Genomic DNA, 17,158 nt, shown 5'->3' on the forward strand with positions numbered 1-17,158 from the left:
GCTACAATGACCAGAGCTGATCCTATCTGAAGCCAGAAGCCAAGAGCTTCTTCCAGGTCTCCCACGTGAGTGCAGGGGCCCAAGCACTTGAGCCATCCTCTGCTGCCCTCCCAGGCACATCAGCAGAGAACTGGATCAGAAATGGAGCACCAGGACATGAACCAGCACCCATACATGATGCTGGCACTGCAGGCAATGGCTTCACCCACTGCTCCACAGTGCTGGCCCTGCTTGCTCACTTCTAATATGCAACAACATGAGTATCACTAACAATATATTTTTAGTTTGAAAAAGTGAATAGAAATCACAATCCTTAATCTCCAAGGGCAATGGGCCCTGACAGGAGGGCAGGGAAGGAGAGGGAAAGAACAGAGTCTCCGCCTCACCGTCCAGTCTTGGCTTGCCATGGAGTCAACAGAATTCCTCTGTGGAAGTCAGCAGGTAAAAGCATGAATGTTGGAAAACATGTGGGTAAACCACAGTGCTCCCCCCAGGGCCTGCAGGCTGGTATTACTAAACTTCCAGCAGGATTACAGGAAAGAGGACAAGGGCTGTGTACTGTGAGTGTCTAAACTCGCCATGGCTACCTTCAAGGACTTAAGAGGAGGTCAAAGCAGAATACTTCTGAGAGGTGAAACAAATAACCTCAACTGAGCCAGGGAGCAGAGGCAAAGGGGAGAGTGCAAACTCCACGAGCACATGGTCAAGACAAGCCAATAACAGATTAGAATCAGGGTCAAGCTCACTTGGGAATTCTGTCCTCGGGTTGAAAAGATAGAAGAGTGACAGCAAGCATCTTGGTATTTACAGCCCTCAGCACTTGATTTATGGCCCTTCAGCCTGGAGTGGCTTCTTCATCAGCTACACAGATGGCATCTTGGCACCTCCTCATCATTGTGCTTGGGATTCCCCATACTCCCTCATGTATTGGATCTTTATGTACTGCACCCCCTGTTTTTCTCTTACTTTACTCTCAATTTGGGGAGTTAGTTTCTCACCCTCCAGTAGCTTTCCATAAAGGAGATGGGGAAGTAAATGTTTTGAAACCTTACATATTTCTGAACTATCTTTATTCAAACTGGCTATAATGTAGCTAAGTACACAATCCTAAATTAAAAATCATCTTCCTTTAGGAGTGAGCATTTAGGTCATTGGTTAGGGCACACAACCCACACAGGAGTGCCATCCAATGTCCACCTCTGGCTCCCGATTCCAGCTCCTAATTCAGACCCTGGGAGGCAGCAGTGATGGATCAAGTAATTTGGTCCCTGCCACCACATGGGTGACATGGATTGAGTTCCTGGCTCCTGCTTTCCATTTACTGTTACCACCCTGCCACGTCGTTGTGAGCATTTGTGGAGTGAACCAGGAGATAAGAACTCTGTTCTTTCTCTTAAATAGTTTTTTAAAAAGATTTATTTATTATTTGAAAGGCAGAGTTACAGACAGAAGGACACAGAAAGACCCTCCAATTGCTGGTCCACCCACTCCCCAAATGGCTGCCAACAGTCAGGCAGGCTGAAGCTGAAGCCAGGAGCTTTTTCCAGGTGTCCCATATAGGTGGCAGGCGCCCAAGCACTTGGGTCATCTTCAGCTGCTTTCCCAGGCCTTTAGCAGGGACCTAGATCAGAAGGGGAGCAGCCAGGACACATATGGAATATGGAATGCCTGTGTCAAAGGAGGCAGCTTAATTCGCTATGTCACAACAGCGGCCCCTCTCAAATAATTTTTTAAAAGCCATTTTCCTTTAGGAATTTAAAGGTATTGCTCCACTTTTTCTCACTTCCAGGTTGAGGTAAAGAAGTTGAAAGCCATTCTAATGCCTGATCCTTTATTTGTGGTTTATTTTTTTCAATTCCAGAATCATCTCATTGTCCTCCCAGCATCCTGAAATTTCTTAATTATGTACCCTAACATAGGGATATTTATTAGACTGGGCATTCACAGGGAACATTCAATCTGAAAATTTCAACCTTCAGTTATGGGTCACTTCCTAATAAATAACAATTATTATTTTCTCCTTTCATTTCCCCTGTCTTCTTTATCTGGAACACAACTCTATGGACATTACAGGGGAACAAGAAATTCAGTAACAGGCTATAAACTATCACTTTTCAGAGATGCCACCAAAGGCATCCACGACCTGAATGGCTGTGTGGTCCCACTGGTTCCCGAGACAAGGCTGACACACACGAAAACAAGAAGTTAATACATAATTAAATGCTAGAAGAATATAATCACAAAATTAAAGCAGGGCTGAGAGCTACCAAATAATTTTTTAAAAGATTTTTAAAGTTTTTTTAAATTTTTTAAGGATTATCCATAGTTGAAGTCTTACAGGTAACCATTGTCTGGTCCTAAATTCTTTTTTTTCCACTGGAATAACTTGGGCCATCCTCCACTGCACTCCCAGGCCACAGCAGAGAGCTGGCCTGGAAGAGGGGCAACCGGGACAGAATCCGGCGCCCTGACCAGGACTAGAACCCGGTGTGCCGGCGCCACAGGTAGAGGATTAGCCTATTGAGCCGCGGCGCCGGCCCCTCATATAGAATCTTCACTCAGATGTGAATTTATTCCTAGTTTCAACTTGAGGAGTAGAAAAGTGGCAAAGTGATGGATTTCTGATTGCTATGAAAATGTCCCTATGAGTCACAAACACTAATATTTCGTAAGCATTTTTAATTGTCTGAAATGCATGTCGTCTTATAAAGACACTTCCCTGCATCTGTTCTATGACTCCCTCCAGTCAGAGGACAAAGAGGACACGAGAGGCCGGAGTACAGTCAATAAAGGGAGTGGCACGATAAGGCTGCAAGGGTAAGCGGAGCCCAGATCACAGGGTACAGGAGTGTTGCGGGTCCAGTTAAACATTTGGGGTTTATTCTAAGTACAATGGTAAGCAACACGAGTTTTAGGTAGGCAAGTGATATGATCAGCTTTTATGCTTTTCAAAATGCTTGTCACATGAAAAACAGTAATACATGCTGATACACCAGTTAGAAAGCAGTGCCCAGGGAAATAATGGTAGTTTGGACTGGGATGACAGTGGCTGAGATGAAATGAATGCAGCAGGTAACACTTGGGAAGCAGGGTCTGGAGAATGCTGAGCGGTCTCACCTATGACCCCAGATGACACACTGAGCACCCAGATGACCAGCAGTCCTAGTCTCAGGAAAGGATATATCACTGGAAGTACCAAAGGGAGTCCCCTTATTGGATGGGTTAGATTCAAACACCCAAGAGTCGTGTAAGCATGAATGTCTCACAGGATCACCTTCCTCATTTCTCACAGACCACCTCCACTAAGGCTTGCCCTCAGGACGCTGGCACCTGAAAACTGTCTCTTTTATATCTGCCCCATGTGTTGGTTGTCAGGGATGATAGAGATGGGATGCCTACGTGTAACAGAGAAAGTTGAGGCATAAAACATCTGCAGACCTACTGTTGAGATTCTACAACTCAGGGCTGACACACTGGTGCAGCAGGTTAAGCGGCCATCCGCAGTGATGGCATCTCTTATGGATGCCAGTTCGAGTCCCAGCATCTGCACTTCCGATCCAGAGCCCTGCTAACACACCTGGGAAAGCAATAGAAAATGGCCCAAGTACTTGGACCCCTACATCCATGTGGGAGACCCTGATCCTGAAGTAGCTCCTGGCTCCTGGTTTTGGCCTCTTGCAGCCCCAATTGTTGTGGCCATTTGGGGAGCGAACCAGCAGATGGAAGATTTCTATTAACTCTGACTTTCAAATATATAAATAAATCTTTAAAAAAAATTCTGCAACTCGCAGGTTCATCTGTAACACTGGAGTTATTCTTGTTAGTAAGGTTAACCTTAAGGATTAACCTCAATTCACACTCTGCAAATGTTTGAAACTACTTGAAAACAAATGCACATATTTTGAGGAATACTATTATCCACAAAATACTTTAGTAACATTTCAAGAATAAGACTTAGTAATGGATTCCAAAGTTAAATGTTAATTCTTAATTAACTATCTCATTTTTTTCTGAAGTAGAAACTTAGAGCAACTATTTTTCAGCAGACAAAACACCACACACTGTCCAATTATAGCACCACACTGCCACCTGTTGGAAGACATCAGTAGCATTTTTTTCCCTAATCAAGTTTATTAGTAAGTTAAGGAGCTTCTCCAAGGAAACTTAAAGGAAGTATGTTGATTTTATACTTTCTAAACCACCACAATTAGATAAAACCCATAGTAACAAGGAAGGACAGAGTTACAACTTTACTGATTTCCACTGTAAAAAGAGGAAAAATGGTATTTACTTTTCGGTTATGGTTACTTGGATGAAGGGAAAGCGTAACAATGAAGAGACAACCTTAAGGATTAAAGAGATTTTGAGGTGTAGCTTACATGAATCCATACATGGATTAAACTTAACAATGCTTCATATCAAAAATTAAAAAATGTGTATTTTTTTGAGAAACAAAGTACAAGGATAAAAAATTCTCAGGGCTATTTATAGAAAGTGGGGGGGGTCACAGAAAGTTAGAATATGAAAGGATTCAGTGGGTTGGGGGCAGGCACTTAGCCCCGTGATTAAGACACCAGTAAGACACTTGCATGCAATATCAGAGTACCTGGGTTTGACTACTGTCTCGGGCTCTAGATTGCAGCTTCCAGCGGGAATGGTTCAGGTAATTGAGTTCCTGCCACTCAAATGGCAGACCTAGATTTGAGTGGCTTCTCACTGCTGCAGGCATCTGCAGAGTGAATCAGTGAATAGGAGTATTTTTGCTCTCTCTCAAATAAATAAAATAATGCTTACAAATTCAATGTTTTTACCAGTTATAGTTCAAAGACCCAAGACAAAATAAAACAGGAAGGCCCTAATATGATACGGTATGTTTAAATACAGAAATATGGATGTGGAGGGGTTTTCCAAAACCTGCCAATCAGTGTATCCTAGAACTCAACCAACTTTGTCCCTAACACAGGAAGGGTCAATGAAAAGTAATAATCTATAAACAAAAGGTATTCAAAGAAGTCTTATAAAGACAATCTTTACGTGATTACACTTTGTTTCTCTCAAAAAGCTGGAGTATACATATACATATACATAGTCTCCATGTAATCTTGGTATTTGCAGGATGCTGAGGAAGTCACATGTGAGTTGAAGTGATATCAAATTTCCAAAAAATCAGTAACATCTAAATCCATCTCAGGGCCTTTCCAGTGCATTTGCAGATGCCAAATACCATAAGGCACCAACAGCCCACAAGAAGACAGCTTACCAGAGCAGAGTGAAGATGACTCACAGACCAAACAGAGCAAGAATCACATTAACACACTTGCTGCCCACCTCTCCTGATAACACTGGTTCCTGATGTGCTAGGGGTTGTTAACAGTGATGAGGGAATATTAAACTAGGAACTTAGGAAAGTGGAGGGAGGAAGAGTAGAGAGGGTAATGCACATAAATCCTCTTATTTCTTAGAGCTGCCATTAAACCATTCTGTTCCCAGATCCGGCAGGCTGCGTGAAATCATAGTTTTCAAGTACTCATAGAGCCATATTGTTATCTGTTTTTCTACCCATAACACTATTACAATTCCAGCAACAGGAAAATAGCTGAAAAAAGAATGGCACAGTCATAAAAAATCCCAATATGAGTCATTCTCTTTGTGTAACTAATTTTTATAGAAGATTTACTTACTGGAAAGAGAGTGACACAGAGTGAAGCAGAAACAGAGACCGAAAAATCTTTCAACTGCTGGCTGAACAGCCACGGCTGGGCCAGGCCAAAGCCTGGAGCCTGGAACCGCATCTAAGTCCTCCGTGCGGGCGGCCCGTGCCCAAGTACCTGGGCCATCTTTAGCAGCCTTCCCAAGCACAGGAGCACCAACCTTGAGCAGAAGCACAGCAGCAGAGCCCGAATCAATAAGGGTTGCTGGTGCCACAAACTGTGGCTTAACTCACTGCACTGCAACCCTGGCTCCTGTTCAACTAATTAATGACATGGATAACCCTGCCTGTCACAGGGAGCAGTATTCTCCCTGTACTACAGGAACAGCCAAAGTACCCTCCTGGAGCAGCACTAAGTCACAGACCTTTCCAACTACACAAATTCACAAAAGCATCTCCACTTTAGAATACTCCATGATAGGTAATCTGCCCAAAAAACTAAAAATATAAAAAGCATTAAGAAAAAAAAGGGGGCAGAGGCTTGAATCATAAACATTTTAGGATCTGGGAAACCATTCAGGCAAATATTTTATTTAGTCTGAATTCTAGTAAGTTTAAAACCCAAAGATCTCCAAGATCTAAGACAAAAATATCTATATCCCTTCGTCTGAAATGGCTCTTTGAATTTATATTTTTAGAAAGGTAAAAGTGGGGCCACCACTGTGACGCATGGGTTAAGCTGCCACTTGCGACACCAACATCCTGTATCCCAGTGCCAGTTGGGGTCCCAGCCATGGCTGCTCCGCTTCCAATTTAGCTCCCTGCCAATGCACCTGGGAAAGCAGTGGAAGATGGCCAAAGTGCTTATGTCACTACCACCATTTGGGAGACCAGGATAGTTTCTGGCTCCTGGCCTGGACCTGCCTGTTTATAGCCATTTGGGGAGTGAGCCAGCAGATGGTTATCTCTCTTCCCCTGGGCCTGTCATGCTGCCCTTCATAAATCAATCAAAAAAAAAAAAAAAAAAAAAGAAAAGAAAAGAAAAAAGGAGGGGGTAAATGTGATAATATATACCTAAATTATGTGATTATTTTAAATCTCATCTTTTATATGAAGGCAAAAAACACTGAAGCATATGGGTAGTGCTTTAAAAATTAAGAGAAGTATCCTTGATCCTGCAAGCCTATTTCTGGATTTATAACCAGAAATAGAGAGGAAAGCAGGAACCTGAACAGATGTTTGCAAACCAATGTTCATAGAAGTACTGATCAAAATAGCTAAAAGGTGGAAGCAATTTAATTGTCTATCAACTAACGAATGGATAATAAAACGCTGTAAACATATACAATGGAATAATCATCCTTTAAAAAGAAATGTTTACACGTGCTGGAGTATGAATGAACCTTAAAGAGACTGTGCTAAATGCAGTAAGTCAGACACAAAAGGATAAATATTGCATTATTCCACTTAGATGAGATACTGAGGGTAGTCAAACTCAGAGACAGAAAGTATCTTGGAGACTGCAGGGCTGGGGAGAGGGGAGAGAGACTTCCTATTCAGTGGGTACAAGGTTTCGGTTTGGGAAGCTGAAAGCATTTTGGAAGTAGAGGGTAGTGACTGCAGCATAGAGACCTGAAAGCACTTAAAGCTACCAAATTACATCCTTGAAAGTAGTTAAAATCACAAATTTTATTTCACACATCTTTGACCACATTTTTTAAAAGCATGAAACTGGAATCACAGCTTGGGGAAGTAATGAAGCCTCAGATATTACAGGTGAAACAGAAGTCCACATTTTTCTAAGGAGATATATAGCTTTCCTAGACTTTCAAAATATTCAGTTTCTAAAAATATCCTAAATTACTACTATCCTTTAAACAATGAAATGAGAAAAACAAGTATCAAAAGAATGCTAATAGGATTTTTCATAATGAATCTCCCAGCATGCCCCATCAGTGTAGACAGAACATTCAAACCTTGCACACATTTGATTCTCAAATACACATCTGGTGCTCTGAAATAAGCACTTACTGTTTGGTGACAGCTGTCTAGGATAGGGCTCACAAATCCAATGCAAGACAGTAAGCATGAACCAAAGAATAAGAGAGCAGCTTTTAGGAATCTGTTTGAAACAGAAAATTAAGTGAACTAACAAAAGGGAAGCAGATTATAGTATGTTTTTAACGCAGAGGTAGGGAGACAACACTGCCTAAAACAATGAATGCTCTCAGATTAAATATCAGGGACTCAAATGTCACACTAAACACAGAACTAGCATGTCAGTTTCCAAAACTCCCATTATTTAAAAATAGTAACCCAAACTATCCCTCAGAAATCTTTTAAATCAAAAGACTGAAAGTCTGACACAACAAAAATGTGAAACATCAACACATTAAAATTATCAGGCAAATATATGAGAACATATTTCACACGCCTAACGGTGAGTTCATGTCCCTACACAAATAACTCTTACCAGTCAATAAGGAAAAGACAAAACTACACAATGAACAAAAAGTTTCCCCCTCGAAGGTTCTTCACAGCCTTTTTTCCTGAGCCTTGCTTTACCCATAGAAGTTGCTGGGAAACAGCTCACTCGGAATTAGACACAGCACTCTGTAACTAGGTCTCCAGGGAGAGGCAAAATCAACCTCATGTGATTTAATTTAAAGGCAGTCTAGCTTAATCTAAGACTACCGCAAGTATGGTAGGCGGTTTGCATATAAAGAACTCCAGCAACTCAGTAACAACAAACAAAAAAAGGCAACCTAATTAAAAATGGGCAAAGACTCTGAATACACATTTCTCCGAAGCAGATATAAAAACAGGCAATAAGCAAACAAGATGCTGGCATTAGCTATCAGGATAATGCAGTCAAAACCACAATGACACACTTCAGATCCTTTAGGACGGCCAGAATGAGAGACAAGTGTTGGCAAGGTGCAGAGAGAGCAGAACCCCAATATGCTGCAGGTGGGAAGGTAGAATGCCCCCGCTCTGAAAACACCTGTGTAGCAGTTCCTAAACATTAAACAGGTACCATCTGGCCCCGCAATTCCATGCCCAGATATATTATAACCAAGAGAGCCAAAAACAAGACGTACACGTAAAAACTGCGATAAAAACGTTCACATCATCATTATTCCTAATAACCAAAAGGTGGAAATAGTCTAAATGTCTATCAGCTGACCAACGCATAACTGGGGGTATATCCGACAAAATGAAATATCATCCCACTATAACAAGAAAGAAACACTGATACATGCTACAGCGTGTCTGAACCTTAATGTCAAGTCAAAGACGCGGAAAAAAAATCGTACATTGTGTGATCTCTTTTACATGAATTTTCCACAACACGCACACACACACGTAGACAGCAGTTACTTGGGGTTTGGGGTGGAGAGCACTCCCTCCTACATACACACATGGATACACACACACTGTGCCCTGATAACAGGTCTGCATCCAGCACCTGTTGGAACAGCGTCCGACTCCTCAGGTGTGATAGGGACAAAAGCAGAACACGGTCACTGAACCAGAACTTTCTTTCCGGCGTCGACCTGAGCAGGGTACCCCTCAGGGAGTTAGCTGGGAGCTAGGACCAGCCACAGAAGCGCCCTGCTCCCCATCTCCGGGAGAGGACCCCCGTTTTCACAGTGTGCTGCTGAGGGAGCTACCCAACAACTGCCGGGCAAGACCGCGGTTGGTTTCACTCAGCCTCATCAATTCCGGGAAGGGGGCACCTGTGGCAACCCAAGGCGCAGAGCGGGAGGGAGGGAAGGTGTAGGCACCCCCACCTCCTTGCAGTAGCCCAGACGCCTGCACCGCTGGTCGCGCAGGGAGAGACCAAGGCGCTCGCTGCCAGGGGACCAACCTGTCAGCCGCGAGAAACGTGGCCAAGTCCTTCCGGGTACGGGGCTCCGCGAGCCTCGTGAGAGCAGTCGAGACTTCCGGCGTCGCTGCCAGGTGGGGCTAGAGCGTCGGAACGCGGCGACGTCGGGTCTGCACGCCCGCAGGTGTAGCTGCGTGTAGGGTTGAGAGTCCCTGGACCAGGCGGATGCGGCTTCTCGAGCGCTGTGCTTGCCTGGGAAAGGGGTTCGCCTCCTTAATCCTCGCTTTTCTTTTCTTTTTTTTTTCAGCGTCAAGCGCTAGCCAAGGGCATTTAAGCCACGGCCTCATAACCATGGTTCCTGGTCAGCATCTGGCACTTCTGGCTTTTGAGACGCGAAACGCTGGAGGTCTAAGCCCCTTGCAAAGACATCCATTCGGCCCGGTTCGATTGAGAAATTTGGCAGCACTAAATTTTGTTTTATTTGCCAAATCTGTTGTCCACTGTGCACTGGGGGATACGGGAGTGAGCAGACACTGCAATAAGCTGCTCTCATGGCGTGAAGTCATCGCATGGGCTATAATTCAGCAGTCAAATGGGCATTTGTGCTTTGATCCGTTACGAGGATGTGTGTAAAGCACTTAAGATATGGCCGCTTGTAAATTCTTAGTAAATGTTGGCAATTATTTTCATGCTGATCATTCCGTTACCATGGTCATTTATTTTGTCCCACTTTAAGTCCAAGAGGGACATCTAACACGAAGCAGTGAATGCAAGACTAATCAAGTTTAATCTAAGGCAGTCGCCTTCAACTTTAGATCACACATCCCTATGGGGGAGGATGGATGGAAATTACACACATGTATAATTATGGTATAGATATATTAGGCATACAATAAAACTTACACACATAGAACTTTAAAAAGGTAAGGTAAGGGGTGGACCTTGGGCCTAACACATGCCTCCCATGTCAGAGTACCTGGAATGGGAACCCAGCTGTTGCTCCTCACTCCAGCTTTCTACTAAAGCAGTCCTGGGGAGGCAGCTGTGATGGCTCAAGTAATTGGTTCCTGTCACCCATTGGGAAACCTGGATTGAGTTCCTGCCTCCATTTAGGGAGTGCTCTTGCACACATGCTCCCTCTGTTTCACCTTGCTCCATCTCTCTGCCTCTTAAAAAAATTTCTGATTCCTTTTTTTAAAAAAAAATTTTTTATTTATTTGTTTGTTTATTTGAAAGGCAGAGTTAGTTACTTGAGAATAGCCCTCTTGTTAGCTGTGATCTTACCACCTTAAAGTGTAGAGACACCTGGAGTGTCCGGAAAGTAGGAGTGGGAGAGAGTCCAATAAAAGAAATTCCAAAAAGGAGAGAAGGAAATTCTATGTATAAACTCCCCATGTGTCTTGCTGATGCCTTAAATACATTTGTCAAGCAAACCTTTGAGCCATCTAAGACTCGAAAACTGAGGAGAGTAGCAGTGGTTACCACCACAGGGGAAACTGACAGACTGAAATGAGAAGTAAGCAGATTATCTTTATAGTTGGGGCTTACAGCAATAATTTAATAAAGACATTAAAGACCTGAATAGCATCATCAGCCTTTATGACCCAACTGGGATTTGATAGAACCCTTTTTGCACCCAACAACTATGGAATACATATTCCTCTCAAACTTACATGATATGTTCACCAAGACAGACCATATACTGGGCCAGAAAACAGAGACTGAAAGCATGCATGGTACATTCTCTATCAATAGTATGATTACATTATAAATAAATATCAGAAGAGATCCAGAAAACCCAGAGAGCAATCAGCTTATAGGTTTAAATGCTTGTACTGAAAAGAAGAAAGGTGTGAATCATGATTCAAGTTTCCACTGAAGAAAGTTAACAAAAAATAGAGCACAGTTAACTAAGGAAAGGAGAGGAAGAAAATTTTAAAGATAAAAAACAGAAATCAATGGAGCAGAAAATAAATAATAGAGATTAATTACAAAGCCAAAAATGAGATCTTTGAAACATCAGCAAAATCCATTAACTGATAACTAGACTAATCTAGAGTTAGAGGAAAAACAACTAACAAGATCAGGAATGAAAGAGCAATTACTACAAATCTTACAAACACTAAAAGTTCTGAAGATAGGATGTCCTTTTTAAGATGTCCTGAGATGAGGCAAGAGGCTGGATTTTTATGCCATCACATCAGTGAGTCACTGGATGTTAGCCTCTGGAGGAAGAGGATAAGGCATGGGTTAGACAGCTCTTTTTTTTTTTTTTTAAAGGTCTTCCTTCCATTGGTTCACCCCCCAGATGGCCACTACGACTGGTGCGCTGCACTGATCTGAAGCCAGGAGCCAGGTACCTCCTCCTGGTCTCCCATGTGGGTGCAGGGCCCAAGCACTTGGGCCATCCTCCACTGCCTTCCCGGGCCACAGCAGAGAGCTGGATTGGAAGAGGAACAGCCAGGACAGAATCCAGTGCCCCAACCGGGACTAGAACCCGGGGTGCCTGTGCCGCAGGCGGAGGATTAGCCAAGTGAGCTGCAGCACTGGCCAAGACAGCTCTTTTTGATTGACATGATTTCTGATGGAAGATCCTCAGCAAGTACGATAACGAGCTGTTCATCCCAGGTTTTGTGTCACAGCAAACAGCATCCACTCATGAGAGGAAATAAAAGTTTTTGGATGGCCGGCACCGCGGCTCAATAGGCTAATCCTCCACTTAGCGGCGCCAGCACACCGGGTTCTAGTCCCGGTCGGGGCGCCAGATTCTGTCCCGGTTGCCCCTCTTCCAGGCCAGCTCTCTGCTGTGGCCAGGGAGTGCAGTGGAGGATGGCCCAAGTGCTTGGGCCCTGCACCCCATGGGAGACCAGGAGAAGCACCTGGCTCCTGCCTTCGGATCAGCATGGTGTGCCGGCCGCAGCACTCCAGCCGTGGTGGCCATTGGAGGGTGAACCAACGTCAAAAGGAAGACCTTTCTCTCTGTCTCTCTCTCACTATCCACTCTGCCTGTCAAATAAATAAATAAATAAATAAATAAATAAATAAATAAAAGTTTTTGGATAATCCCATTAGATTTTAAATATACTCAGTTGCTTCATGAAAGAAAGAACAAAAAAATTAAGTAAAAATGCCTGGAATATGTCTAAAAGTATAGGTAGGATTTAGGCACGGAAAAAGAAGAGTATTTTCAGGCGAGGAAATACACAAAACACCAAAGTAGCCCCAAGTTTCTAAAATTATTTACACCTAATGTGGATTTGCAAATATGCCATATTTTTGAAAGCATTTTTCTTCTGAAATAATTAAAGATTAAAAGAATGCTTGAGGCCGGCGCTGCGGCTCAATAGGCTAATCCTCCGCCTGCAGCGCCAGCACACCAGGTTCTAGTCCCAGTTGGGGTGCCGGATTCTGTCCCGGTTGCCCCTCTTCCAGGCCAGCTCTCTGCTGTGGCCAGGGAGTGCAGTGGAGGATGGCCCAAGTACTTGGGCCCTGCACCCCATGGGAGACCAGGATAAGTACCTGGCTCCTGCCATCAGATCAGCGCGGTGCGCCGGCTGCAGCGCACCGGCCGTGGCAGCCATTGGAGGGTGAACGGAAAAGGAAGGAAGACCTTTCTCTCTCTGTCTCTCTCTCTCTCACTGTCCACTCTGCCTGTAAAAAAAAAAAAATGCTTGAAAAAATATACGAAGAACATTCCTGTGTTTCCTTCACCAAGGATTCTCCATGGATAGCATCTTGCATAACTGCACTAATATATCAAAGTCAGGAAATTGGCATTGCACCATCCACAGAATTTATTCAGATTTCACCAGTTTTTGCGCGTGTGTGTGTGTAGTCCTATGTAATTTTATCACTTGTGTAGACTCATGTACCCACCACCCCAGTCAAAATATAGACTGGTTTCTGTCCAGTGATCTCTGGTACTATGCTTTCATAGCCACTGTGCATACCCAGCTTTCCTTTCTCCAGCCTACTCTAACACTAACAACTTCTAATCTGTCCTCCATCTCTATAATTTTGTGGCAAGTAAGCTGTCTTTTTCAGTTACAAGATAGCTTTCCTCACAGCCAGTGTTACAAGAAAGCTAGTGGCATCTTTAGACTATGACAGCTTCTCATGAGTCCTTTCACTTAGCAGCTAGATTCTCCAAGACACTTATGGTTCCTGTACATCTGCTGCTTTTAGATCACCATGATCCAGTCCTTCGTCCCTCTTACTCTGGGAGATGACTTTTGTCAAACACTGGATAAACCAAGTGGATCATCAGGTGAGTGGCTGCATCTACTTTGTAACTTTTTGCTTTAAAAACCAATGGCATATCTTCATTGGTCCTTGCCCATACTCCTAAACCACAGGTATTGTTACTTTGTTACCTTTTGTGGAAACTTCCTCTACAACCATGCCCTCCTTCCTAAGGTCATTCACCCCTCCCTCCTTTAACTACTTTTATGAATGCACATATATTCAACCCTTTGATGGACAACACAGATTGAGTAGCCATGTCAGACTAAGTTCCCAGCCACAAATAAGTATTAGCTTAGTGTGGAAAACACAACTTATACCAAAAGTGTCGCTTGCTCCGCAGGCTCGCAGAGGAGCGGCAACGGATTTGCTGTTCTTTCTTTCCCCGGTCCTCCCCGGATTAGCTGCCCCCCCCCCGCCTCCGCGGAGGGGCAGCACCCCCGCCGCTTTCCCCGCCTCCACGGAGGGGCGGCACCCCGCCGGCCGGCTCTCTCAGGGGTTGCTCAGATGCTCCTCCTGCATGTTGTCTCTCTCCTCCTTTATAGTCCTCTTCCACCAATCCCAACTCTGCTGGCATTCTCTCCCCACACACTGAGCATGCTGCTCTCCTCCAATCAGGGGCAGGATCAGCTCCTGCAGCTTGTTAGTTGAATTGGTGAGGCAGCTGTGTGGAAGTTGTTTACTCCCTCTCAGCGCCATATGGTGGGAGATCAGATGCATAGAGATAGTCTTAGCAGTTCCAGTAATTTAGTCTAGTCTCGGTAATCTCCGTATTTGTCCTCAGTATTTATTTGTCCACAGTCTTAGTACTTATCTGTCTCCCGGGCGACAGGCCCTGCCATGTTACGGGAGACGGGCCCTGCTCTCCACAAAAAGTTTAAATTCTACCAGGGCACAGCCATGTGGCCCTACTAGTGCCAAATATCAAAATACTTCTGTACCCATAGACAAACAGCCAATGCCACATGATCCTGTGCCCTAGCACCACCCTGTACCAGCAAGCTTAAGTACAGTCAGGCCCACCTCTGAGTCCCCTGCACATCCTCATGGTCCACCAATTAAAGGCTTGGCACTACAGATAGCTCTGTCATGATATTCTGAATATCGCTCCGTCGAGTATCACTAAGTACAATAAATTGTGATAAAAATGGCATGTCAGCAATTTCAAAAAGTGTTGATAATTTCCACGATCATGAACAATGTCTGATGAGATAGAAGCAGGAGAGAGAAAACAGCATCCAGGTAAAGTTTACAGCTATGTTACTGCTTCTCAACCCTTTGATGATGAACAGGAGTCATAAATATCATTTATCAAATGCTTATTATGTCGTAGGAGCTGTGCCAAATGCCTTTTTATAAACATTTTCAGTGTTTATTCCTCTCAAACTGAAAGACATATACAGTTACAATTCCATGCTACAAAAGAGCAGAGCTGATCTTCAACCAACTCACATTGGTTACAACGGAGCCTGTGACACAAAGCCATCTGTAGCTTTTGCCATAATGCTGGCTCTGCTCTGTCAGCACCTGGGCCATACTGGTTGTTAAGAATTCTGGACCTCACTCCTACAAACAAGACTAAGAATAAAACAGTTGCGTAAGATCACATAATAAACAGCAGAACTGGGACTTCAATCCAAGCCTGAGTAACTGTAAAGTCCAGGCTCTGAACCACTCTCTCAGCTACATTTCAAGTCTTTTGTCTCATACATTCTGGGAAGATGTGGATGGCACCATGCATTTCAATTTCCCCTGAAGCTGCTCTTCCTGCCCAAAAACAGAGGAAATAGGGCAGCAAAGCTGCACTTCATGGGGGGACACAGGCTATATCAATAGGTGAAAAGTTATTCTCTCAAACCCTCATATTGGAATAGGCTGGAGGCAATCTCCAACAGTAGTGTCAGCACTGAGTATGTGTGAGAGAAGGGAGAAAAGGCACAGGGTTTTCTGATAGCTTCGAGGGCTGGAGAAGCCCCAGATGACCACAGGTGTTCTCCAGCAGGCTCGCAAGGCCAGTGTGAGAACAGCAGGCAAGACAAGGGGAGGAACTTGGCAGACTCCAAGGCCCAGGTAAGAGCAGGAGAACTAGAGCGGCTTGAGTTCTGTGAACTTTCCAATTTTGTAACCTAAGTTTTCTTAGAGGACGAAGTTCCACATTGAGGAGAAGTCGCAGGAGGTAGACTCCTCGTTGAGCAGTCAGGAACAGGAAGGGTGAAGGAAATGGATGTAACCCTAAAGGGGTGCAGTTCAGGAAAACAACAGAAGAGGGAGCTCTAGAACTGTGCGGTCAGGAGACCTTCCCTTACCCTATCTGCTCCAGGAGTGTAGAAACCCTTGTCTCACTTCACATGAGCAAGGAAACAGATTGCATGGCTGACTCTCATACGCAGTTACTAGGAGGAAAAAAAAAAAAAGAATTAGGAGTAGAATAACATCACTAGATTTGAAAAGATACTCCCAAAACAGGAGAAAACATGATCTTATATTTGAAAATAAGGCAAAAACATAGAGTACTAGCCAAAAACTTTCTGAATTTGATTTAAACAATAGCAACAACTACCTGCAGATTCAGAAAGCTCAGCAAAATCCCAAAAGACTTTCCAAAATCATCCTTAGACACGTCATACTTGCATCCCTATTCAAGCTGACCCCTCAAAAACAGCTGGAAGCTACTAGATCATATGGCCCACATGGTGCTGTGGCTTGTAGCACAGCAGCTTGGCCCTGCTGCAGAGCGCTGTGGTTTGGCTGTGGTTTGTCTCCCAAAGGTTCACGTCTGGAAGCTCTGCACCATCGTGGCTCTAGTGGAAGGTAATTCACTCATGGGAACTCCATCCCTGGGAACAGATTAGTGCTGTCTCATGGAGCGAGTGGGGATTCGTGGGACTGGATCAGATCTCATGAGAAGGAATTGTGAAAAGTGAGCCTGACATTTACCCTGAATCACTCATCCACATACGCCACCAGTATCGTGATGCACTTGCCATGAGGCCCTCCCCAGAGCTGAGCAGATGCCAGCATCACACTCCCAAATCTCCAGGACTGTAAAAAGAGCAAAATAAACCTCTCTCAGTACAAAATACCAAGCCTCTGGGTTTTTTTATAGTTACACAAACAGACTAACACATCAGAGGCCTTCAAAGAAATGGCTGACTTTAGATACTGGGTGATAAATATGAAACATGTAACTGGGGTCATGTTAAAAGGACACACACATCTATTTGACCTGGCTAAAGATAAGGCAAATGTGACCTTCCAAAAAAGAAATGACTGCATTCAATCAAGATGCATTAAGTATATGAAAAAAATCTATGAGTTCATAGTGATATGTAAAGAAAATTTTAATTTCTGGATTCACTTTGATGGGTTTGGGGCACCAATAGCTAAATAAAGAATAAATAGGGGGCTGGCACTGTGGCTTAGTGGGTTAAGCCTCT

General features: G+C 43.9%; 1 protein-coding gene and 1 long non-coding RNA gene across 24 annotated transcripts in view; one reads left to right on the forward strand and one right to left on the reverse strand.

Moving 5' to 3' along the window:
* Positions 1-17,158, reverse strand: part of LOC103349457 (uncharacterized) — a 92,659-nt gene that overhangs the window by 70,258 nt on the left and 5,243 nt on the right. For 12 of the 22 annotated variants that reach the window (XR_016222678.1, XR_016222677.1, XR_016222681.1 and 9 more), the window contains exon 1: positions 9,522-9,658. The exons of 2 other annotated variants lie outside the window; for them this stretch is intronic. The gene's annotated coding sequence lies outside the window, so the exon portion shown is untranslated. Of the gene's footprint in view, positions 1-7,681; positions 7,720-8,123; positions 8,327-9,119; positions 9,171-9,444; positions 9,659-17,158 lie in introns of those variants that run through there. 8 more of the 22 variants (XR_016222686.1, XR_016222685.1, XR_016222691.1 and 5 more) reach the window with 8 other exon arrangements.
* Positions 9,480-10,174, forward strand: LOC149121808 (uncharacterized). Of its 2 annotated transcripts, none has more exons than XR_016222693.1 (2): positions 9,480-9,613; positions 9,787-10,174. It is a non-coding gene; the product is annotated as an uncharacterized LOC149121808 (long non-coding RNA). The 2 variants fall into 2 exon arrangements; XR_016222694.1 differs by having other exon boundaries at positions 9,562-9,663.

The sequence above is a fragment of the Oryctolagus cuniculus genome, chromosome 16 (genome assembly GCF_051225735.1).
Source record: "Oryctolagus cuniculus isolate XC-2025 breed Fujian yellow rabbit chromosome 16, ASM5122573v1, whole genome shotgun sequence".
Lineage (NCBI taxonomy): Eukaryota > Metazoa > Chordata > Mammalia > Lagomorpha > Leporidae > Oryctolagus > Oryctolagus cuniculus.